Source organism: Pseudophryne corroboree, chromosome 5, assembly GCF_028390025.1.
Source record: "Pseudophryne corroboree isolate aPseCor3 chromosome 5, aPseCor3.hap2, whole genome shotgun sequence".
Lineage (NCBI taxonomy): Eukaryota > Metazoa > Chordata > Amphibia > Anura > Myobatrachidae > Pseudophryne > Pseudophryne corroboree.
This window is the reverse complement of record NC_086448.1, coordinates 416,648,332-416,673,954: the sequence shown is the minus strand read 5'-3', so window position 1 is coordinate 416,673,954 and position 25,623 is coordinate 416,648,332. Positions and strand designations below refer to the sequence as shown.

Below are 25,623 nucleotides of genomic sequence, written 5' to 3'. Positions count from 1 at the left end.
AGTAACATTTCTTTACTGTAAATACTGAATATTAAACAACTCAGTGCGAAGATATAATACTTAAATTACCAACAAATTGTGGACAGTGCATTTTAGGACAAGGTTCTATACCGTCTAATTAGTATTCTAGTCGTATCTATAAAATCCTCAATGGATTATGTGGTATAGATCAAAACGTAAGCTTGTCAGAAATACACTGATTGCATGGCAGCAGTCACACAAACGGCATGAGAGGTGTGTAAACATTTGATTTTTCAAAACTAGATAGTAAATTCATATGAGCAGCCAGCTTAACCATGTATTTCACTGAATTAGAAGCAGCAATTGTAACAGAAATAAATGTTAGTCTACAAAAAATTGTATCTCATACTTCTTATGTTATCCAAATGGACACAATTTGTTGTAATCTGCTTAAATAAATAATTGTAGCCTCAATACACACAGAAATTCAAATATATTGCCAAATGATATGTCACAGCAGTTAACATAAGGATTATGCAACTGGTTCCATAGAGTAGTTGCAATAATTGTAGCAGAAATAAAATGCAGTTTAGCTACAATTGTATCACTTTCAAATACACAAGAAAAGAGCAGAACTCATTGGTTCATGTGGTTCACATAAGCAGGGGGTATTATTTCAATAATGGCAGTTAATGACTTATTTAGAAAAACATTCTTATGAGTGACATTAATTATGAGAAAATACCAAAAAACGTGTGTAATGATGGCAGTAAATGACTTATTTTGAAAAACATTTTCATAAGCGATATTATTCGTAAGAAAGTACCAAAGAAGTATGCAGTTGTCACAGTGTATATGTGATTTATCCCCTCTACTGTTACCCCATGTGTCAATTGACAGTGAATGGGCGTAATGAGAGCAGGATAAGTTCACACACTAAGACAGAATATAGAGAAAGTAGCGTCAACTTCTGCTGTCCTCTGAAGAGCCCAATCACCTCCCTGGTGTGTATTCACATTGCAGGGAGAGAGAGGGAAATTGCAGTGGATGAGAAAGTCGACTGAAATACCTGAAGTGGTTCTGAAATAATTAGTCCTCTCTGGACCCACTGGTGAGGATATCCTGCCTTGCTGCTTTCTATTAAGCTGGTCTGCGCCGCTGATTTGTACCGCTGCCCCCGTGGATGTGAGCAGCGGTGAAGGGGCTAAGTGAGCCTGATGCGTGAAGCGTCTTTTCCCAGCCGCTAGTGACTGCTGCCGGGCGGCGGGTCACGTGTGCGCTGCACGTAGCCTGGCCGCCCTCTCCGTACGTACGTTTCGCAAATGAGCTTCTTCACAGTCGGACACTCACTGTATCCTGACTGCCCCTATTTAAAGAGCTCCCGGGCATAGTTAATCCATTGATCACCAATGATAAAGGGCTCAATGATTTTATTAACATAGAGTCGTCTGTTTATTTACTTATAAATGGTGACAATATGGATATTCATTATATTAGATGACTCAGTCGGAATATTTATGAGTACAGATTATTCATTTATCAAATAACTCAGTCGGGCAATGAGTTTGCTTAATTAATTGTTTAATTAATAAATTAGTCAGTCTGAATATTTTAGATCTTAGAAAGTGATTAAATAAAAATAGAATAATATGTTTATTTATTACATAAGGTACACAAGTTGGATTTAGAAAAAGATTATAATACATCCAGATATCTTGTTTATCTGAACGTTTTCTAATGAGTTGTCAAGGATGGTTTAATTATCATGATCAGTATAGTCACTATGGTAATAAATGCTGAACAAAAAAAATGTACTTATTCCTATATTAGTTTATTTACCTACACTCCCTTACTTATATAGATTAATCATCTATAAGAATTTTATAACACCTGGTGCCTCTAGTAAAATAGTCACAACAAACAAACAAACACTGCGTATACACAAGCGTATCTGCCTGTTCCAAGTACAGTCTCTGCTAACTCTACTTGCTCTGTGGGTACTTTATGGGCAGCCCGCCATGGTGCATCTGCTGAACAACTCTGCAAGGCAGCTACATGGTTTACTGCCCATACGTTTCTTAGGTTTTATGCCTATAATATGTTTGCCTCTCAGGATGCAACCTTTGGCTGCAATGTCCTCTTTTCAGCTTAGGAGCGTTCCCTCCCTATTACAACTGCTTTGGGACTTCCCAAGGTTAATAATTAATCCTGTGGAGACCATGGTCCACGAAGAAGAAAAAAGGAGTTATGGTAAAAATTACCTTTAACTCTTTCTTCGAGGTCCACGGGATCCACAGGGCGCCCACCCTGAAGCACCTAACTTCAATGGATTACTGCTCCGGTCATGGATTCCCGTCTACTCTATGTGACAGGGTGTTTCCTGTGTACACCATACTTCTTTCTCTTCTCTCCAGCTTCTGCTTTGGGCTTGTTAATAAAACTGAAGTGCCTGAGCATGGGGGCAAGATATTAAGGGGGACTTTCTAAGCTGCCACGATGTACACTCTGAAGAGTCATCTGTTGGGGTCTGCCGGACATTGATGTGATGGTGTCTAGACACAACCACAAGCTGCCTAGATAATGCTCCCACACTCCTGGAGCACTCTAGCAGTACAATGTACGTTCCCCTTCATATGCATCTTTCCTCCAATTTCTATGATCCCGTAGGTCCTCTGCAAATTGAAGTTGGAATTCTAATCGTGGCTCCAGATTGGAGATTGCAGGCCTGGTACGCAGTCTTCAAGTCCGCTACATTGACACGTTGCTGTGTCTTTCTTTGTGGCCAGATATTCTCTCTCAGGGCCCATACTTCCATCCAGATATTAGCCGTCTCTTTTTGACGAGGTGGCTCTTGAGACATGTGCATGCTGGTGAGAGGTAATCAGCAGGGGCAGGCCAGTGGATAGGACACCTGGACAGGTTACAGAGCGGGCATCACAGAGTGGTCATCACATTGCATCGTAACAGGGTTCAGCGAGTTTCAATGCACATAGGGTCTCTAAGTTCATGGCGGAGGTCGTCCAGATCAGTGTGTGGTCGTCTAGTGCTGTATAAGGTCTCTACACACACACACGGAAGTATCATCTTTATTCATGGGTGCTCACAAGCATAGGTTCATTTGTATATGTGTCTGTTTTTCTGTATCTCTATGTAATTTGTATTGCAGTACTCTAAGCGGATTGTAGTGTGTTTAACTAGTCTCTGTACCAGAGGGTACTTAAACTTACGTTAAACTTATAACAAAGAAACAACACTCCACCGTAGGTTTAAGGGACTTTAATCCAAACAGAATGAGTGGGAGCAGGATTGATAATCTCACTCAGTGCATATTTTGTCAGATGTTTGCACACTTGGAGCAAATGCTCTGGGGTGAGTACCTCTGCACAAGATGTAAGCAAATGGTCTCCTTGGAAGCCCAGGTAATTGATCTAAGGCAGACCATTGCAACACTGAGGATAATTGCCAATCCCGAACACCGTTTGCAGCTCACTGTGGATGCAGGAGCGGGAGGGTGAAGTGATAGAGGAGGATGGACAGGTAGGCAGTTGGGTTGCAGTTAGAAGAGGTAGCTGAAGGAGAAAGAGGCAGGCCAGCTCTGAGCTGACCAATTCCAGCAGATTTGCACGTTAGGATGAAGATACTGTGGATGGCAGTGCAGAAATGGTGGAGCTTGCTGAGATTGTTTTCTCTAGCAACCAGAGGAACATTCCTTGTGGCACAGAGGGGACAGTTGTAACTGAGGTACTTAGCCAGATTGTGGTGGTAGGAGATTGTCATCAGAAAGGCAGATATGGTAATCTGCTACCGGGACCGCAATCGTCGTACAATGTGTTCTCTTCCGGGTGCTCGGGTACGACACGTTGCGGATCAGGTAGACAGATTGTTGGAATGACCCGGCGGTCTTGGTGCATGTCGTCACAAATGACCTAGTTAGAGGTAGATTGGATGTCCTAAAAAAATTATTACAGGGATCTAGTCAAGGACATCTAAGGTAATATTCTCTGAAATATTACCTGTGCCATGCACTAGCCCAGGGAGGCAGAGGGAGATTAAGGAGGTTAATGTGTGGCTAAGAGATTTGGTGTAGGAATGAGGGATTTGATTTCTTGGAACATTGGGCTGATTTCTCAGTCAGGCGCCATCTATTTTGTCGTGATGGACTGCACCTGAGTGAGGAGGGTGCAGCAGTGCTTGGGGGTAGGATGATTAGAAGTTTGGAGGAGATTTTAAACTAGGTGTCATGGTAGGGAATAGCAAGAAATTATGGGATGTTCAGTGAGAGCAGTAGTAAGGGACGTATAAAGCACACTATATAGAACACTGTCAAAATATGGGACGATTTTTAAATGTTGCTAGACAAATATACGCATGAGTTCATACCTATGGGCAGCAAAGGCATGAGTACGAAGTATAAACCGATGAGGTTTAATAAGAAGGTAAGGGTAGAAATGGAAAAAAACAGATGTGCTTTTTAAGCATCCAAGCCAGATGGGAATGAGGGGGTCATTCCTTTACTATAAGGAATGTAATAAAAAATGTAAAAAGGAAATCAGAACTGTTAAAATAGATAAAGAAAAGTAAATTGCAAAGGAAAGCAAAACAAACCCAAAAAGTTCTTTAAGTATATAAACAGAAAGTTCTTTAAGTATATAAACAGTAAAAGGCTGAAAAAGGACAATATAGAACACTTAAAAAGTGAGTTGGGTTTTAATGGAGCTAAGCACAGAAATAGCAAGACCTTTTATATTTAATCTTCAGTAATTCATTTACATCTGGATTGGTACCAAGGGATTGGCGAGTAGCAGATGTAGTGCCATTATTTCAAAAAGGGAAGCAAAACCCATCCTGGTAACTATAGACCTGTAAGTCTGTCATCTATAGTGGGGAAAATATTAGAAAGTCTATTAAGGGATAGCATTCAGAACTACTTGGGGTCCTGCAAGATTATTAGTAGGAACCAGCATGGTTTTGTGAGGGGTAGGTCATGTCAAACATACTTCATTCGCTTCTATGAGGAAGTGATTGTGAACTTGGACTAGGGAAATGCAGTGGGTGTTGTATTTTTAGATTTTGCTAAATCCTTTCACACTGTGCTGCACATGAGGTTGATACACAAACTAAAAGAGCTTGGTCTAGTAAACAAAATTTGTACTTGGGTCAAAAATTAGTTAGAAAATAGGGAACAGAGAGTTGTGTGGTCAATGGTAAGTATTCAAACTGGGCTAAAGTATTAAGTGGCGTACCTCAAGGGTCTGTACTAGGGCAACTTCTATTTAACATATTTATAAATGACCTGGGAGATGGTCTTGAGAGCAAAGTGTCCATTTATGCAGATGACACTAAACTGTATAAAATAATTAAATCCGATAGAGATGTTGACAGTCTACAAAATGACAATCAAATTGGAAGTTTGGGCAACAAAGTGGAGTATTAGGTGTAATATAGAGAAATATAAAGTTATGCATTTTTGGATTAAGAACAAACATTCAATTTACAAATTAAATGGGGAATTGGTAGGGGAATCGGTAATGGAGAACGATTTGGGTGTGCTCATTGACCATAGACTTCGTAGTAGTACCCAGTGTGACTGTGCAGCAGGAAAGGCAAATAAATTATTAACATGCATTTAAAGGGGGATGTAATCCTGCCACTGTATAAATCGTTGGTACGGCCACATTTGGAAGACTGTGTATAGTTCTGGGCACCACACTATAAAAAAAGACAATAAGAGCTACAAAATTGATTAAGGGCATAGAGTCGATGGACTATAATGAAAGGCTAACCAGGTTAGATATGTTTACATTACAAAAGAGGCGACTAAGAGGAGATATGATTAATATTTATAAATACATTAAGGAGCAATATAGGAAATTATCAGGCAATTTGATTATCAAGAGATCTGTACACAGAACGCTTGGCCACCCCTTAAGGTTAGAGGAGAGGACTTTTCATATCCAGCATAGGAAGGGTTTCTTCACAGTGAGGGCGGTAAAGATTCTCTGACTGTGAAGTCTGTTTTTTCTGACTCAATTGATAAGTTTAAGAAAGGTGTACACAAATTTGTAGCAGAAAAAGAAATCCATGGATACAACCTCTAATAATTAGGTTAATTATAGGTTGAACTTGATGGACAATTTGTCTTTTTTCAACCTAAACAACTATGTTACTATGTTACATCCGTTCTGAGAGCCAAAAGTGTTTTCAAGAAGGCTCATTCATATCATGCTTAATGCCCGGAAGCCTTCTTTGAACAGAATTTATTACCGGTTTGGAGGACCTACTTTGATTGGTATTCAGTTAGAGGCTTCAACCCCAGATCGTTCCAGCTCTCACGAGTCCTGTCTTTCCTGCAGGTGTGTCTAGATTTGGGACACATGATTTCTTCCTTGAAGGTCCAGGTTTTGAGACCTTTCTATTCCCTTCCAGAGGCAGATTAAGCAGTTGCCTGATGTACAGACTCATTCAGAGCATCCTCCACGTGCAACCTCAGTTTGTACCTCTGTTGGCTCCATGGAGCTTATCTTTGGTTCTTAGGGCTCCACAGTCATCTCCCTTTGAGCCCTTGGACATTTGTTTGCTTACATGGAAGACGTCTTTTTTGCCATTGTATCAGTCTGGAGAGTGTCTGACTTGAGCGTGTTGTCACTTCCTGATTCTGCTCTTCCAATAAGACTGGGCTGTTCTTCGGACAGGATTGAGTTACCTTCCTAAGTTTGTGTGTAGATTTCACCAGGGAATAGAGGTCCCTTTTTTCCGAGTGCCAGACTCCTTGCCAGAGGAGGCCTTTTCAGATTTATGTAGACAGGATTAGGGATTTCCATAAAAACGGATTCTCTCTTTCTCCTGTATGACTTTCAGAATTGAGGCTGGCTGGTGACTAAACAGACTTTGGCCAGGTGGCTTTGTATGACTATCCACCATGCTTACTCTACGGTGGATCTTCCTGTCCCTGCCATGGTGACCGCTGAATTTACCCCGGTCAGATGTAACATCTTGGGCAGCTAGATGTGGTGCCTCTGCCCATACATTCATCAGGTTCTATTCATTTGACACCTTTGCATCTTCGGATGCAGCTTTTGGGCAAATTGTTATCAGTGCAACTCAGGAGCATTCCTTTCCTTAGAGGGACAGCTTTGGGATGTCCCAGCATTATCCCTTGTTCTTTATCTAATGAAGTAGAAAAGTAGTTTTAAGTTCTTGCTTGTTAAATCCTTTTTTTCTTCAGATTCCATAGTTATCCACCAGGATAACATCAGGGTTATAGGTGGTAGGATCAATTCCTGGTGCATACAGTTAAGCCTTTTTAGATATGCCAGGATGCCTCGGTCAGTCTCCTTGTTCAGACAAGTTTGTTTTTTTATATTGTGCCAGCAGGAAGCTGGATGCACCTCTTTACAAGTGGTTTCTCTTGCAGCCCCAAAGCCTTTTTCTCTTACGTTCTAGAGGATGCTGTGGTCCACATTAGTACCATGGGGTATAGACTGGTCCACCAGGAGCCATTGGCACTTTAAGAGTTTGAGAGTGTGGGTCGGCTCCTCCCTCTATGCCCCTCCTACCAGACTCGGTTTAAAAATTGTGCCCGGAGGAGCCGGTCACAGCTAGGGGAGCTCTCCAGAGCTTTTCTAGTGAAATGTTATTTTAGAGTTTTTTATTTTACAGGGAGGTTGCTGGCAACAGCCTCCCTGCAGCAGGGGACTAAGGGAGGGGGGGGGGGGGGGGGTGTAGTGTCAGCCCTGCGGGGTCTGAGCCACTTACTCCGCTGACAGGACACTGAGCTCCTGAGGGGTCAGATCGTTCCCCGCCGCAGGGGATCGCTCGCCCCAGCAGCATGCCGCCACCCCCTTACAGAGCTGATGAATCGGTGGCGAGTGAGGCACCGTCCCCCTAGCAAGCGGGGGGTCGTGTGAAGATGGCGGCAGCAGGGTAGGAGCGCAGTATTAACTGAGCTTCGAAAGGCTCAGTGGTACATGGTGCGGCGTTGTGAGGGGCACACTGAGCCAGCGCTACACCCTACACTGGTCCAAAAGCCTGTTGGGGTCCCTGGATCAAAGCCAGCGTCCAATCCTTAGGCCAGTATAATCTTATGAAGAGCGGGAAGACAGCACTATTTTGTGGGCGGAGCTTCTCAGAGCGGACCCAGCAGCGTTCAGCGCCAATTTTCTGCCTGCACAGCGCTGATCAGGCGAAACAGGTCCCTCCACAGCAACTCCAGCTATCTGTAAACGGTACCAGGAGTTTGTAGAAGGGGGGGGGGGGATCTGCAATACGGCTGTGTATCCTATTAAGGTGCACAGTCAGCGCTGAAAAGGGTTCTCCCTTTGGTTAGAAGCACTGTGTGTGGGTTGGCTCCAATCTCTGTGTCTCTCTTGCCATTCTTGGGGGGAATCTTTTTGTCCTCCCCTGTGTGTTTGGTGGTCTCCTTTAGCTATGTCCAGGGACACTGTGTCATATGCTGCGGAGGATATGTCCTCCCAGGATGATCCCATTCCATGTAATCAGGATAGCACTGGTTTAGCACAGATTCCAGCAAGGGAACCTGAGTGGTTTTCCTCTATCAAATCTTGGATTTCTGAGATTTCAGACAGGGTTGTAAGTAATGAAACTGCAACCCAGGTATTACAGAACTCTATGGCAGTATGGCCCGATTCTGGTACCTCAGGACGCTCCGCTATATACCCCCACAAACGTGCGCTTGTTCATATCACGCAAGATTACACGGATGACACCACAGACGGTAATGGGGATGTGTTGTGGGGGTTTGCCTCTCTTGCAAAGGGGGTGCAATTGATGATAGAGGCCATCAGGGATGTGTTGAATATTAATGATACTACACCTGAGCAGGTTGAGGAGTCTTTTTTCACTAAAAATAAGAAAGCCTCGCTAACCTCCCCTGCGTCAAAGGAATTAAATGCTATATTTGAGAAAGCATGGGAAAACCCTGAGAAAAAATTCCAGATCCCTAAAAAGGGTCCAGGTGGCGTTCCCTTTCCCTGAGGAGGATAGAAAAAAATGGGAAAACCCGACAATTGTTGACACAACTGTGTCCAGACTCTCAAAAAAGGTGGTTTTCCCTGTTCCGGGATCTACCGCCTTAAAGGAGCCGGCTGATCGCAAAATTGATAATACACTTAAATCTATATACACCGCTTCGGGAGCCATATTACGTTCCACTATTGCTAGTGCATGGATTGCAAAAGCTATAGTAAAGTGGTCAAGCACCTTACTTGAGGATTTGGATACGATGGATAAGGGTGATGTTGAATTGTTTTTGCGTAACATTCACGATTCAGCAGGTTTTATGGTAGAATTCATGAAAGACCTGGGTTCCATAGCTGAGGGAATCTCTTCCATGTCTGTTTCAGCTCGTTGGGGACTGTGGCTACTCTACACAGGTCAGGCTCTCTTTGGGGAAGCTTTGGATGTGTGGATATCCACGGCTACAGCGGGTAAGTCTCCGTTTCTTCCCTCAGCTGCACCTGCTCCAAAGAAATCCTTTTCTTCATCAGCATCACTGTCCTTTCGGCCTAACAAGCCTAGAAGGGCCAAACCGTCCAATACCTTCTTTAGGGGAGGTCGAGTTAAATCCAGGAAACCTGTTGCCACAGGCTCCCAGGAACAAAAGCCTGTTTCAGGTACGCCAAGGTCCTACGCATGACGGTGGACTGTGTGTCCAGGAGGTGGGGCCAGTGGAAGCGAGACTCAGACAGTTCAGTTACGTCTTGGTATCGTCCGGCCTGGATCCCTTGGTGATAGATATTGTGTCCCAGGGTTACAGGCTGGACTTTCAAAATCTCCCTTCTCACCGATTTTTCAAATCAGGCTTGCCAGTTCTGGCAGACAGAACTGTCCTACAAGAGGCTGTCCAGAAATTGATGGAGGCACAGGTCATTGTGCCAGTTCCTCCTCATCTGCAAACCACAGGTTATTATACGAACCTTTTCGTGGTACCGAAGCCGGATGGTTCGGTCAGGCCCATTCTGAACCTAAAATCACTGAACCCCTTTCTAAAGGAGTTCAAGTTCAAAGTGGAGTCTCTCCGGGCGGTGATATCAGGTTTGGAAGAGGGAGAATTCCTGGTATCCCTGCATATCAAGGATGCGTACCTCCACATTCTGATTTGGCTGTCGCATCAGGCTTATCTCCGTTTCGCGTTACTGGACTGCCATTTCCAGTTCCAGGCCCTGCCATTCGGCCTCTCAACAGCACCAAGGGTGTTCACCAAGGTGATGGCAGAAATGATGGTTCTCCTCCACAAACACGGGGTGAACATAATTCCATATCTAGATGATCTGCTAATAAAGGCATCGTCCGAGGAGGCTGTTGCAGTCCATTGTTCTCACAACCCAACTACTCAGACTCCATGGTTGAATTCTGAACCTTCCAAAATCACATTTGGAACCAACCCAGAGGTTGTCCTTTCTTGGTATGATCCTCAACACAGAAGTGCAGAGGGTATTTCTCCTGCAGGAAAAGGCGTTGGTGATACAAACAATGGTCTGGTATGTCCTGAAGCCAGCCCGGGTGTCGGTTCATCAATGCATTCGCCTTTTGGGAAAGATGGTGGCCTCTTACGAGGCTCTCCAGTACGGGAGGTTCCATGCTCGGGCCTTCCAACTGGATCTCCTGGACAAGTGGTCAGGATCTCATCTCCACATACACCAGAGAATTCGTCTGTCGCCAAAGGCCAGGATTTCACTCCTCTGGTGGCTCCACTTGCCTCACCTTCTGGAGGGCCGCAGGTTCTGGATTAGGACTGGGTCCTTCTAACCATGGATGCGACCCTCCGGGGCTGGGGCGCAGTCATTCAGGGGGAAACCTTCCAAGGAAGGTGATCAAGTCTGGAGGCCGGCCTGCCGATCAACCTCCTAGAACTAAGAGACGTCTACATAGCTCTTCTTTACGTGGCACATCTTCTAAAAAATCGGGCCATTCAAGTACAGTCAGACAATGTAACGAAGAGCAGAGCTACAATGCAGAGGTAACAAGAATCATCCTCTGGGCAGAAAGACATGTGTTGGTGATCTCAACAATCTTCATTCCGGGAGTGGACAACTGGGAAGCAGACTTCCTCAGTAGATACGATCTCCATCCAGGGGAGTGGGGTCTCCATCCGGAGGTGTTCAAGGAAATAACAGACCTTTGGGTGTTACCCAAAATAAACATGATGGCCTCTCGTCTCAACAAGAAGCTTCAACGCTATTGTTCCAGGTCGAGGGACCCACAAGCAGTAGCAGTGGACGCCCTGGTGTCTCCGTGGGTGTTCCAGTCGGTGTACGTGTTTCCACCACTTCCACTCATTCCAAGCGTTCTAAAGCTCGTAAGGAGAACAAGAGTTCAAGCGATCCTCATTGCTCCAGACTGGCCAAGGCGGGATTGGTATGCGGACCTTTTGAATCTCTTGCAGGAAGAGCCGAGGCCTCTCCCTCTTCTGCAGGGGCCGTTCGCCTATCAAGACTTACCGTGGTTAAGTTTGACGGCATGCAAGTTGAGCGCCTGATACTTGCTCAGAAAGTCATTCCGAAGAAGGTCATTCCTATCCTGATACAGGCTAGGAAAGGGGTAACGTATAAACATTACCATCGTATTTGGAAGAAATATGTCTCTTGGTGTGAATCTAAGAAATTTCCTGTGGTGGAATTTCAGCTGGGACGTTTTCTCCTCTTCCTGCAAGCAGGTGTGGATATGGGCCTACGGTTGGGATCTGTGAAGGTCCAGATTTTGGCTCTGTCCATTTTCTTCCAGAAACAATTGGCTGCCCTCCCTGAGGTTCAGTCCTTTTTGAAGGGAGTACTGCACATCCAGCCTCCCTTAGTACCGCCTACTGCGCCTTGGGACCTTAACATGGAAGGCTGTCACGTTGTTGGCCTAGACGTGTGTCAGAATTGGGGGCTTTTTCCTATAAAAGCCCTTACTTCATCTTCCGCGAAGATAGAGCTGAGCTCAGAACACGTCAGCAGTTTCTTCCGAAGGTTGTGTCTGCATTTCATATCAACCAACCTGTTGTGGTGCCAGTGGCTACGGACTTCTCAGTTTCATAAAGTCCTTGGATGTTGTGCGGTCTTTAAAAATCTATGTGAAGAGGACTGCTCGTCACAGGAAATCGGACATTCTGTTCGTCCTGTATGATCCCAAGAAAATTGGGTGTCCTGCTTCAAAGCAGGCTATATCTCGCTGGTTTAGATTCACTATCCAGCATGCGTATTCTACGGCAGGATTGCCGTGTCCAAAATCTGTTCAGGCCCACTCTACTCGTAAGGTGTGGTCTTCCTGGGCGGCTGCCCGGCGTGTCTCGGCGTTACAACTTTGCAGAGCGGCAACTTGGTCTGGGTCGAACACATTTGCTATGTTCTACAAGTTCGATACTTTGGCCTCTGATGATCTGAAGTTCAGTCAATCAGTTCGGCAGGAGCCTCCGCGCTCTCCCTCCCATTCTGTGGGCTTTGGTACATCCCCATGGTACTAATGTGGACCCCAGCATCCTCTAGGACGTAAGAGAAAATAGGATTTTGGTACCTACCGGTAAATCGTTTTCTTGTAGTCCGTAGAGTATGCTGGGCGCCCGCCCAGCGCTTCGTTTTTCTGCAACCGTTATCATTACAACTTTGTTTAGTTAGGTACTGCATTCTTACTTGGTAAGTAATGTTTCAGCAGTTGCTGAGTTTTTCAAGCTAGTTAGCTTGATGTGCCTTGTATGTGTGAGCTGGTACGAATCTCGTCACTATCTGTGTTAAATCCTTCTCTCAGAGATGTCCGTCTCCTCGGGCACAGTTTCTAGGCTGGGTCTGGTAGGAGGGGCATAGAGGGAGGAGCCAGCCCACACTCTCAAAGTCTTAAAGTGCCAATGGCTCCTGGTGGACCCGTCTGTACCCCATGGTACTAATGTGGACCCCAGCATCCCCTACGAACTACGAGAAAAGGATTTACCGGTAGGTAACCAAAATCCTTTTTTTTTCATTTTTTTTCTTTCTATTTTTACACTGAGCCTGTCAGCACTGGATGTCTTTTAGATTCCAGCATACAGGCTCCAACACTCTCCGCTGGCGGCAAAACTCCTCCCATGGCCTCTGCCAAAATGGGTATTTGCGGTGTGGTCCACACATTTGCGACTAGCACCGCTGGGCTGCATGGCCGGCCATCGATGCACAAATAAGAGGGTCCTATATTGCGGTCCGCTGCGTATCCTGGGAGACGGGCGCTGGTTGTGGACACTGGCGCCGACCAGGGACTCCACAAGACCACCAGGGCATATAGTGGCATAGGTTTAACTGTTCAGGGCCCCATACACTTATACGATATGACGGTCCGTCATGTCGTATAAGATTTCCTCCAATCTCCCGGCAGCCTTCTTGTTGGCAGGATAGTATTAGATATATCGTATGCAGTTTTTTTGTATACGATGTATCTTTTACTATCCTATCCATTACTGCGGGATCCGATGCTCACGGGAACGCGCATCGGATCGGGGATAAAGCACACCGAAATAACCCAATATATCGGACCGAATGCTCGAATTGATCTGAAATCGGGCATTATCGGTCTAGGGCCCCTCAGTACCAGTGGTTGAAATGCCAGCACAGGGGAGGGAGGAAGCGCCAGCCTGTAGCCCCTCCACCAGCTTTCGGCATCGGTCCACCACGGACTTCCTGCTGTTTGGCTGCTTCTGCACACCCTCAGAAACTCGGGCAGCCATCTCAGAAGCAAGCCAGGTCTGCGGGAACACTGGGTCCAGTCTCCCTGTAAAAACATCTCCAAGGAGCAGATTTTACATCACTAATATTCTACCTGCTGCCAAACAAAGCTGAGTCATTGATACAGTGCTCATTGCAGTTACATTGAATATTCCTGCATTGTATGTGACTTTTGCTAGTTTCTGTTGTCTGATTTTCTCATCTCAGCTCTAATTATATCAAATCTATTTCTGCGCCCTGTGACCAGGTGCTGTCAGGGGTCCTTTTTTTTTTTACAGTTTCAGCGTTACTGCTGAACATTGTCACACACTGTAATAGGCTACCACACCCTTGTTTGTATACTATTGTGTGTGCGGGTGACGCCCCATCATTGCATCTATGTCTTACAGGGCAAAAAGTCGCAAAGAGCCTGACACCCCAGTATTACAGTCATGTAGCTTGTACTCTGCAGGCTTAACTGTGCAGAATGTAGTACATGATGGGCTCTGTGAGAACTGTTATGCACCTCCTGGCTAGTCCACATCTTTAAAACCTACTCAAGAACCCCCATGGGCTTCTTTTTCTCAGTTACTGGGTACCTTGGGCAGTACGGATGGTGTAAAGGTTAGCATTGCTGCCTCACAGCACTGTGGTCATGGGTACGATTCCCACCATGGCTCTAACTGTGTGGAGTTTTATTCTCCCCGTCCTTGCGTGGGTTTCCTCCGGGTACTCCAGTTTCCTCCCACAATCCAAAAATATACTGGTAAGTTAATTGGATCCAAAGAAAATTAACCCTAGCGTGAATGTGTCTGTGTACATGTGGTAGGGAATATAGATTGTAAGCTCCACTGGGGCAGGGACTGATGTGAATGGCCAAATTCTCTGTAAAGCGCTGCAGAATATGTGTGCGCTGTATGTATAACTGGTAATAAATAATAAATATCTTAGTGGATTGCTTACTCCACCTATTGGACCCCCTATGTTAGCATCATCTAATATTGTCACTAGGGCTCACCCACCTTGGGTGGAGACACTGAATAATACAGTTCAGAACCTAGCCCAAACATCCCTGACGTTATAAAAAAATGTTACCTGGGACTAAACCGTCCTCTTGATCCACTACTAAGACTCCTTCATCTCAGGCAGCTGCTAAATCAGACTCAAATGAGTCGTCTGCTGAGGAAGAAGAGGCTACACAGCTTGTCACTGATTCTTGCATTATTGCTGAGGAATCTCCCGACACAGTGGAGGTGGCGACTTTAATTGAAGCTATTATACATATCCTTCAACTCATAGAGGATGAACCTGAAAAGGTTACTCAGAAAACTGATGTTTTTAAGCGCCAATTATTAAGGTTATTTACCCATTCAGATCACCTCATGGAGATTAGACAGGAACCCTTGAAAACTCCAGGTAAGAAGTTTGCTGTGTCTAAATGTATGGCTTTCCGTTACCCTATCCCTGCAGAGGATTATGCTAAGTGGAAGGCTCCCCCTGCGATGAATTCACATATTGCACATATTGTGTGTCTAGTTAAGATATCGATTCTACCTGTAACTACTCTTTCCCCGCTTAAAGAGCCCACTGATAGACTATTTGAAAATTGCCTTAAGTCTATTTTTTCTTTCTCCAGTACTGTAAATACAGATGTGTCCACAAACACATTTGCTTTTTTACAAATTTGGCACAACATGCAAAACACAGCTTAGCTGTTTATCACGAGTAGCGAGTGGATGAATTTAAAAAATGTTGTTTGCCATAATAGAATATGTATAAAGTAACATATTAAAGAAGCAAATTAAGAAAAATCACAAGGCATGGCTAAATCTCAGAGTCTAAGGCATGCAAAACTGTGCCATACATGGCGGGATATAGCAAAGATGTATGTGGACACATCTGTAGGCCGATGGTGGCTGCTTCCTGGGCTTGCTAAAGCCATTGAATTATGGTTAGAGGCCCTAGAGGAAGAATTGCCCTCTGATATCTGAGGACTGCATGTCGTACTTGATCCTTATGTGGCAACAGCTGCTAACACACAGTATGTGAGGTCCTGTCTGATGCCGGAGTATTGGCAGCTAAGGCGTCTACCACCTCTTTACTGGCACATTGCATTCTCCTGTTCCGTTCCTGGAAAGCTGACCTCGATTCCAATAACACTTTGGAATTGTTCCTTTTACGGGTGAACTGTTACAGGGGCAGAATTGGACAATATTGTCACTGCTTTGGCTGCTTTTCTCCCGTCCACGCCGACTCCACTTGTTAGGAGTTTTTCATACCTTTCGTCCTCAAGGCAAAACGAAAGGACAGACTTTACCCAGACAAACATCCACCACAAAACTTAAGCCCAAGGCCAAGCAACCCTGAGCTGCACGTCAATCTTCAGCAAAACCTGACAAGCACGCAGCCTGAATGGGTGGGCTTTTTGCCAGGGAACCCCAGCAATGGAAGATGACTTTTTCACTTTGCTCATGTCTGGATTCTGACCACTTCGGACACCTGGGTGCAAGAAGTGGTCTCTCATGGGTACGCTGTCTCATTCAAGAGGTGCGCCCCCCCCCCCCCCCCCCCAGTTCTTTTGCACAAGTCTTCCCTCAGACCTCCAGAAGGCTCTAGTTCTGCAACAGGTGGTGCAATAACTCCTGCAATCAGGTGTGATTATACCAGTTTCACAGTCTCAACGCGGAAAGTGCTATTATTTCTCCCTGTTTCTAGTGCCCAAGCCTAACTGGTCACACCGACCCATCTTCAACCTCAAATCACTCAACGGATTTGTGAGGGTTCCCAAATTCCGCATGGAGACCATTTGATCCATAGTCCTTGCCATGGAGCCGGGGGTCTTTATGGTATTCCTGGATATACAGGATGCGTATCTGAATATGCCTATTGCTCCCTCGCATCAGCAATACCTGCTTTTTGCTATATGCAACAAACATTATCAATTCAGGGTGCTACCGTTTGAGCTTTCTATGGCACCCAGAATTTTTACCAAAGCCATGGCAGCATGGCTGCATTATCTGTAAGTCAGGATACTCCCCTATCTGGATGACTTACTGCTCCTAGTTACTTCTTACAACGACCTATTCAAATCACGATGACCTTCCTTCAGACGCATGGGTGACTCATCAATTGGAAAAAGTCCCTCCCTCACACCATCTCAGTTGATGTTACAATTGGGAGCCCCCTTGGACTCTGTGAGCCAGCACCTCTTTCTGCCAGCAGACAAAATCTCCATGCTGCAGGACAGGGTTTGCACGCTGCTCCAGCCATGCCAAATGTCGATTCACTCAGCCATGCAAGTTCTCGGACTAATGGTCTCGACCTTCGACATGGTTGAGTACACTTATTTTCATTCTCATCCTCTTTAACATTTGATCCTGGTCAAGTGTAACGGACAACCTCATCTGATCAGATCTCAACTGATGACTCTCACTCCGGAGGTTCGTTTGTCTCTCAAATGGTTGCTCCACATGGCCCACTTGGACAAAGGACGGTCCTCTTAGACTCCGGACTGGGTGTTCCTAACCACGGACGCCAGTCTTCACGTTTGTAGGGCAGTGACAGAACAGTACTTGTTTTAGGGGCGTTGGACGCAGTTGGATTCCCGCCTCCCAATTAATGTAATTAATGGAACTACAAGCTATCTCTAAGCCTTAATTCTGGCTCAAAGCATCCTTCAAGGCAGATCTGTTCAGGTTCAGTCTGACAGTGCCATGGGAATGTGGCTTATCTTAATCACCAAGGCGGCACTCGCAGCCAGATGGCGATGCAGGAAGTGGCCCGCATTCTCAGGTGGGCATAATGTCCCCTTCCAGCCATCTCAGCTGTCTTAATTCCTTGGACCCTCAACTGTGAAGCAGACTTCCTCAGTTGCCAAGATGTTCACACGGGAGAATGGTCCCTTCATCCAGAAGTCTTTCATCTTCTAGTGCACAAGTGGGGTCTCCTAGATTTCAACCTTATGGCCTCACGCCACAAGGTTCCGGTATACGGATCCCGATACCGGGATCCGCAAGCAGCGTTCGTGGCACGTCCGCTCACCAATTGTGTGAGGTGGCTACATGGTCTTCTATCCACTCCTTTCTTAGGCTCTGTCTCTGATACATTCGCCTCCCAGGATGCTTCATTAGGATGACCTATTCTACTATCCACTCAGGAGTGTTACCACCCTTGAAATACTACTTTAGGACATCCCCGATGTTATCCCTGTGGAGCTCTATGGAACCCGAAGAAGAAAAGGAGTGTTTTATGTTATTTTTACCTTTGTTAACTCTGTTTCTTTGAGGTTCATAGGGTCCACAGAGCGCCCACCCTGATGCACCTGACCTATATGGGTTTGCGGTATTGGTCACTAGTTCCCTTCTCCTGTCTGTGAAAATGTGTTCTTCTGTGTACTGTACCAGATATTTCTTCTCTGTCTTCATCCTCTTCCTGCTTTGGGTTTGTTACCAAAACTGACCTGCCTGAGCATGGAGGCGGGGTTACAGGGAGAGGGACAGAGGCATCCTGGGATATTTGAGAAGGCTTAACAGTGTGGCGCCCAGGGGCCGATCCTACCACCTATAATCCCGATGTTATTCCTGTGTACCCACCCTGATGTGCGGGGTTGTTTTTTTGCACTGCTACCACTTCCCCTGTTCACATCCACTGTGTGTTTGGTCCTGTGTATGTGCTTTTCTTCTTTCTCCTTCTTGAGCTTGCTTACATAACTGGCTGCCTGTGGCGCATTGCGGGGTATAGAGGAGAGGGAGTCTCGGTTGCTGGTAAAGAGAACTAACTTTTTTGGGCCTGTACTCTAGCTCTCCAGGCTATACCCCAGTCTTATCCCTGTGACCACTATGGATTAAAAGAAAAGGATTTAACAGGTAAGAATATCTCCTTTTTCCCTGGAAAGTGTTTGTTCACAAACTATACCTGTTATACTGAATTATATCTAATTTGCATGTTTGTTTTATGAGTGCAGGGTCCCCAGTGACAAAAGGGAAAGGTATAGACTACCATGCAGTAGGCACAAGAAGGCAGATGGCAATGTATTGACCTGACTTGGATTCTTTTTATCAAAGGTCAGGCGAGGTATAGATTGTCTGAAGGCTACCGAGCCTTTAGACAATCTGCCTAATGAGAAGTTCACTGCCTTTCTTCCAGGAGAGTGGTACAGTTTTACAATCATAGATCTCATTAAGGGGTATATTCAATTAGCAGCGATAACGGACTTTTTGCGTGAAAAGTACGGTATTCGCGCGAAAAAACTGACTTTTCCCGCGAAACGCAATTACAGCCTATTCAATTTTCCTGGAAAATTTATCGGTGATCATTTTTTCACTAATTTCACTTCACCTACTCTGAAGCAGGTGAAAAGTTGGGAAAAGTCACTATTTTAAGGTAAAAATGTTTGGATATGGTACAGAACTCCTGGGACACCCCCCTTAATGACTAATTAGGTACGTTGAGGTTTTTAATTATTTTTAATTGGCCAATAATGACATGTCATTTTTGGGGTGAAAAAGTACAAAGTGATGGAAATTGGGGTTCAAGGTATGGGACAGGTATATTGGGGTGCTTTATGAGTGGGACAGGTGTTTTTATGCTTGCAGATGGGAGTAATCGGTCTGTTTCCACTTTTTTTTTTAAAGTACCCTAAAATGACCCAAATATATACTTATACCCATTTTCATGTACCCCAAATTTAATGAGAGCATTTATTTTGCTCAAAAAAACTTGCTTTCTATCATTTTTTTTGCATTTTTTAAAAAAATGCATATAACAGCCATTTCACACAATTTAAGTCCCCAAAAACGCTCTAATGTGATCTCTAACACACTTCTCTTCTGTTTTCCTATGTTAGTTTAGCATTTTTTGGGGTACAGGCTGATTTCCCCATTTTCACCTGCACTTTTCACTGCAAGAATTTTCACGTGAAACCCGTTTGGAATTAAATAGGTCTAAAAACTGAACATTTCCGCGGCAATTTTCACCCGAATTTGCGATAATTGAATACCCTAGTAAGTCTTTAACATTATTTGTTTATGTAGATACATTTTCTCTTACGTCCTAGTGGATACTGAGGAACTGTACTTTAGTACCGTGGGTATAGATCGGGTCCACTGGAGCCTGGCACATAGATCGGGTCCACTGGAGCCTGGCACTTTAAAACCTTTAGTGTGTGTGTGTGTGCTGGCTCCTCCCCTCTATGTCCCTCCTACCAGACTCCGTTTAGAAAAATGTGGCCAAGGAGCCGGCTGCATTTCTTTGGAGCTCCAGAAAGTTTACTTTTATTTTTTATTGCAGTTATTTATTTTCAGGTAGTACTGGTTGGCAACCAATCTACCTGCTTCGTGGGACTAAAGGCCCATACACACTTGACGATGCACACATCGTTAACGACCGTCGTTAACGACTTCCCTTGAACTTCCCTTGAACAGCTGAGCAAACGACATGAGCATACACACTACACCAAAGACCAAAGACCAACGACCAAAGACCAACGACCAAAGACCAACGACCAAAGACCATTCATTGTTGAAGCATCCAAGCTGAACAGTTTATTAAAATAATGAGCTGGGAACAGTGGCTTGGTCGTTGGTCGTTCACACCATACACATTCAACGACGTCTCTGGTCGGTAACGACCATAGTGGAAATTGAGCATACATGCTCCACAGATAAGCGAGGGTCGTTAACGTCCCACGGGGCCGCGCATCGGTGGTCGTCGGATGCATACACACTTGACGGTATAATGAGCGACGTCGTTGATGAGGGCTGAAAGAACGACGTCGCTCATTTTATCGTCAAGTGTGTATGGGCCTTTAGAGGGGGGACTGAACCAACCTCCTGAGGGTTAATGGTTTGTAATCCCAGCTGACAGGACACTGAGCTCCTGAAGTGCTGTTTCACACACCATACTGTGTGCCCACGCCAGCAGCTAGCCGCCACCCTCTAACAAATGCCGAAGAGTCGCAGGTGCGGTGAGTATCAACACCGGGATCCCAGTTAGGGGGTCCCTGGTGTGGTTTGGCGGCTTGTCACGCAGCGGTCACGGGCCATGAGCTGCGCTGCCCGCCGCGGACTACACTGGTTCAGCTGGGCTTTATGCCCCACGGGGTGCTCACTGTCAGTAGTCATTGTGTATACTGTGTATATTACTTCAGCCAGTATAAACAACTTAGTGGGACCTCGCTCCATTACAAGGGTCGGGGCTTCCCGGAGAGCGGGACCAGAGGCAGGAAGGCGCCATTTCCTGCTGCTGTAGATCATAGGCTGCATGCACGCTGCTCCTCCACGGACCCACGTTGTTAGACTCTTTACTGGTACCAGGGGGTCACAGCAGGGGGGAGCACATCAGCGGTCGCACCGCTGCACATAAGTAAGGTGATACACATACTTTTACACACTGCGCTGCTGTGTTTTGTGTGCTGATCTCCATTTCTCTGTGTCACTCCAGGGGCTCTCTAGGGTCTGTGTCGAGGTGTTTCCAGTGGGTTTGCGCTACATTATCATTGTGTGCAATATGTCTGTTGACATGGTTATGTGTACTGCTTGTAACTCTACCCCTTCTTCTGCGGGGTCCCTCATGTGTTAACAGTGCACCATATCTCCACAGGGACACAGTTCACAGGCACCTGGCTGGCTAGATACTTTTTAAGAGCATGATTCACAATGTGAATTCAGAGCTAGCTGCAGCTAAGAAGGAGAGACAGGTGTTAAAACAGTCTATTGATTGTATGGCTAAAGCAGCAGATACCAGAAAGGCTTCTCAGCCCCCTCTGTTGGTTTTACATAAACGCTTACTGCCGCAGGTGCTCCAATCTGATTCTGACCAGCCTGATGTAGATGATGATGATGATATGGATGAGGACAGCTCTCTGTCCCCCGGGGTGGAGGCCCTCATTTATGCTTTAAGAGAGGTTCTGTACATACCCGATCCGGAAGCAGAACCAGATGAGGAGTTGTACTTTAATGTTAGACCCAAGACCTCAGCCACGTTTCCTGTGTCTAAGGAATTAAACTCAGGTGAACCCTGACAAGAAATTAAAAACTCCTCTGAGGTTTATATCTACATTTCCCCTCCCAGCTGATAACAGGAAGGTATGGGAAAAAACCCCATCAATTGATACGTATGTGTCCAGACTGTCTAAGAAATTGGTACTGCCGGTGCCAGGTGCTATATCCCTAAAAGACCCTGCTAACCGTAAAATTGAGACCACTCTCAAGGCAATATATATGGCAGCGGGCATGGCACAGCGCCCCACAATTGTTTGTGGTTGGATTTCTAGGGCAGTAGTCAAGTGGTCTGATGATAATATTAATGGATTTGATACCCTGCCCCAGGGTGAGGTCATTTCTTCAAATTTTATGAGCGAAGCTATAAAGGAATTGTGTAAGATAAATGACCGCACCACTGCTATGGCAGTTTCGGCACGCAGAGCTCTGTGGTTACGTCAATGGTTAGCGGACGCTAATTCCAAAAAGGGTGTAGAAAATCTTCCCTTTACAGGTGATGCCTTGTTTGGAGACTAGTTAAATAAATGTATCTTTCCGGCAATGGCGGGTAAGTCTACCTATCTGCCGACGGCTACACCACCTGCTCGACATCCTTACACAGGACCCTCCTTGCAGTCCTTTCGTGTGGCAAGGTTCAGAGTCAGGGGCCGAGGGGGGTCTCCACTACTCCCAGAGGATCTCATGGTAAGTCCTGTAAACCTTAAACTGCTGCATCCCTGGACCAGACCACCACGTCCTCTGCTACTAAGCCTTCAGCGTGACGGTTGGCCCCAACAGCAGGGCGACTTTCAGGTACAGTAGGTGCTTGCCTTCAACATTTCGCCCACAAGTGGTCGACGTCCTGCCGGGATCCTTGGTTGAGGGACCTCATTTTCCAGGGATACCGGCTGGAATTTCAAGCACTTCCTCCTCACAGATATTTCAAGTTGGGCTTACCAGTTTTATCGCAGCAAAAGTTACCTTGCAAGAGGCTATTCAAAAACTTTTGCAGATGGGAGTGGTGATTCCAGTGCCTCCTCCGTTACACAACAGGGATTTTTACTCCAGTCTTTTTGTCATTCAAAAACCAGACTGTTCGGTGCGACCCATCTTGAACCTGAAGTCTCTAAACCCGTATCTTCGGGTGTTCAATTTCAAGATGGAATCCTTGCGGACAGTGGTGTCCAGTCTTGGAGTAGGAGGAATTCCTGGTATCTCTAGATGTCAAGGATGCTTACCTACACATTCCCATGTGGCCCCCTCATCAGGCTTACCTCAGGTTTGCCATATTGGACGGCCATTTCCAGTTTCAGGCCTTACCCTTTGGCCTATCCACAGCTCCGGGGGTCTTCACCAAGGTCATGGCGGAGATGATGCTGCAACTGCGCATGATGGGAGTCAACATAGTCCCCTAGTTAGACGATCTCCTGATAAAGTCTATGTCCAGGGAGCGCCTACTGCACAGCATCGATCTGACAACTCGCCTACTTACGGATCATGGGTGGATACTAAATTTTCAAAAATCTCACCTGGAACTGACCCAACGACTTCAGTTCCTTGGGATGATACTGGATACAGTGTCTCAAAAGGGGTTTCTTCCAATGGACAAGGCCTTGGCTATCCAAGCGATGATCCGCTCATTGCTCTGTCCTCGCAAGGTATCCATACATCTTTGCATACGCTTGCTGGGCAGGATGGTAGCTGCTTCTGAGGCAATCCAGTATTGCAGGTTTCATGCCCGGCCATTTCAGCTGGATCTGCTGGACAAATGGTCAGGGTCTCACCTTCACATGCGTCAGGAAGTGACCTTATCTCCGAAAGCCCGGATTTCTCTATTATGGTGGCTACAAGTTCCTCACCTGGTAGAAGGCAGAAATTTCAGTATCCACTTGTGGATTCTACTGACATCGGATGCCAGCCTCCGAGGTTGGGGGGCTGTGACCCAGGGGGCCCAGTTCCAGAGGACATGGTCAAATCAGGAATCTTCTCTACTGATAGACATCCTGGAACTCAGGGCAATTTACAATACCCTTCTCCAAGCTTCACTTCTCCTGAGGGATCAGGCGATCCAGGTTCAATCGGACAACGCATTGGCGATGGCGTACATAAATCGACAAGGGGGAACACGAAGCAGAGCTGCGATGCGAGAAGTGTCAAAAATACTCTTCTGGGTGGAGACCAACACAAAGGCCATCTCAGCCATATTCATTCCAGGAGTGGACAACTGGGAAGCAGACACTACCTCCATGCGGGAGAATGAAGCCTACATCCCCAGGTGTTTCAACAGTTAATTCACCGGTGGGGCTGTTCGTAGATAGATCTTATGGCTTCTCGTCTCAACAAGAAACTATGCCGTTACTGTTTTCCAGAACGAGGGATCCTCAGGCTGTAGCAGTGGACGCGCTGATGACACCATGGACGTACCAGTTTGTGTACCTGTTCCCTCCTCTACCGCTAATCCCAAGGGTTCAAAAAAGAGTAAGAATTGAAAACGTTCAAGCAATTCTAATTGCACTGGATTGGCCTCGACGGGCGTGGTACTCGGACCTCCTAACCATTGGCTCTGAAGAATCCCTGGCCTCTGCCGCTTCAAAAGGATCTTCTTCTGCAAGGATTGATCGTCTATCCAGACTTACCGCAGCTATGTTTGATGGCTTGGAAGTTGAGAGGGAGATTCTAGCCAGAATAGGTATTCCTTCCAGGGTTATTTCCACTATGGTCCAGGCCAGGAAGATGGTTACATCAAAACATTATCATCGTATCTGTAAACAGTATGTTTCGTGTTGTGAAAGTGGAAAGGTTTCTCCCGTGGAATTTAGAATTGGTCGCTTTCTACTTTTCTTGCAAGCGGGAGTGGATATGGGCCTTCATTTAGGCCCCATCAAAGTGCAGATTTTGGCGCTATCTATTTTCTTCCAGAAACAAATTGCAATGTTGCCGGAAGTACAGACTTTCCAAAAGGAGTTCTTCATATGCAACCGCCCTTCGTACCTCCCACGGCTCTGTGGGATCTCAATGTGGTTTTGTCCTTTCTTCAATCGGACTGGTTTGAACCCTTACATAGGGTGGAATTTAAATTTCTTTCCTGGAAGACTGTGATGTTACTAGCATTGGCGTCTGCCAGAGGTGTCTCTGAATTGGGGGCCTTATCCTGTAAGAGCCCTTACTTGATTTTTCATGAAGACAGGGTGGAACTCAGTACTCGACCTCCGTTTTTGCCAAAAGTGGTGTCAGCTTTTCACGTTTTCATTGTGGTTTCGGTGTTGTCTGATGCTTCCATGGTCCAGAGTCCTTGGATGTGGTGAGGGCTCTGAAGGTTTATGTCAAACGGACTGCTCGTCATCGGAAATCTGATTAGCCGTTTGTCCTTTATGATGCCACCAAGATTGGTCGTCCGGCTTCTAAGCAATCAATTGCTCGTTGGCTCAGGTTGACCATTCAACAAGCCTATACTACGGCGGCTCTGCCTTTGCCAACGTCTATTCAGGCCCACTCGACGAGATCTGTGGGCTCTTCATGAGCGGCAGCCTGGGGGGTCTCGGCCTTACAGTTGTGCCAAGCTGCTACTTGGTTTGGTTCGAACACTATTGTTAAGTTCTGTCAGTACGACACCTTGTCCAAGGATGACCTTCAGTTTGGTCAGGTGGTGTTACAGAGGTCTCAGCACTCTCCCACCCGGTCTGGGAGCTTTGGGACTTTCCCATGGTACTAAAGTACAGTTCCCCAGTATCCACTAGGACGTGTAAGAAAATAGGTATTTAATACCTAGTTCTATAGGTTCGACACCTTGGCCAGAGATGACCTTCAGTTTGGTCATGCGGTTTTACAGGGGTCTCGGCACTCTCCCACCCTTTCTGGGAGCATTGGGACTTCCCCATGGTACTAATGTCACCCCAGTATCCACTAGGATGTTAAAGAAAATGGAGTTTAATACCTACCGGTAATGTTCTTTTCTCGTCCGTATTGGGCGCCTGCCTCAGTGCTTCGATTCCTGCTTACCTGAGTAAGTGTTTGGT

At 45.9% G+C, this 25,623-nt stretch overlaps 1 protein-coding gene across 3 annotated transcripts in view; it reads left to right on the top strand.

Moving 5' to 3' along the window:
* The window catches only part of LOC134927810 (mediator of DNA damage checkpoint protein 1-like), an 840,332-nt gene that overhangs the window by 541,749 nt on the left and 272,960 nt on the right, over positions 1-25,623 (top strand). The window lies entirely within an intron of this gene.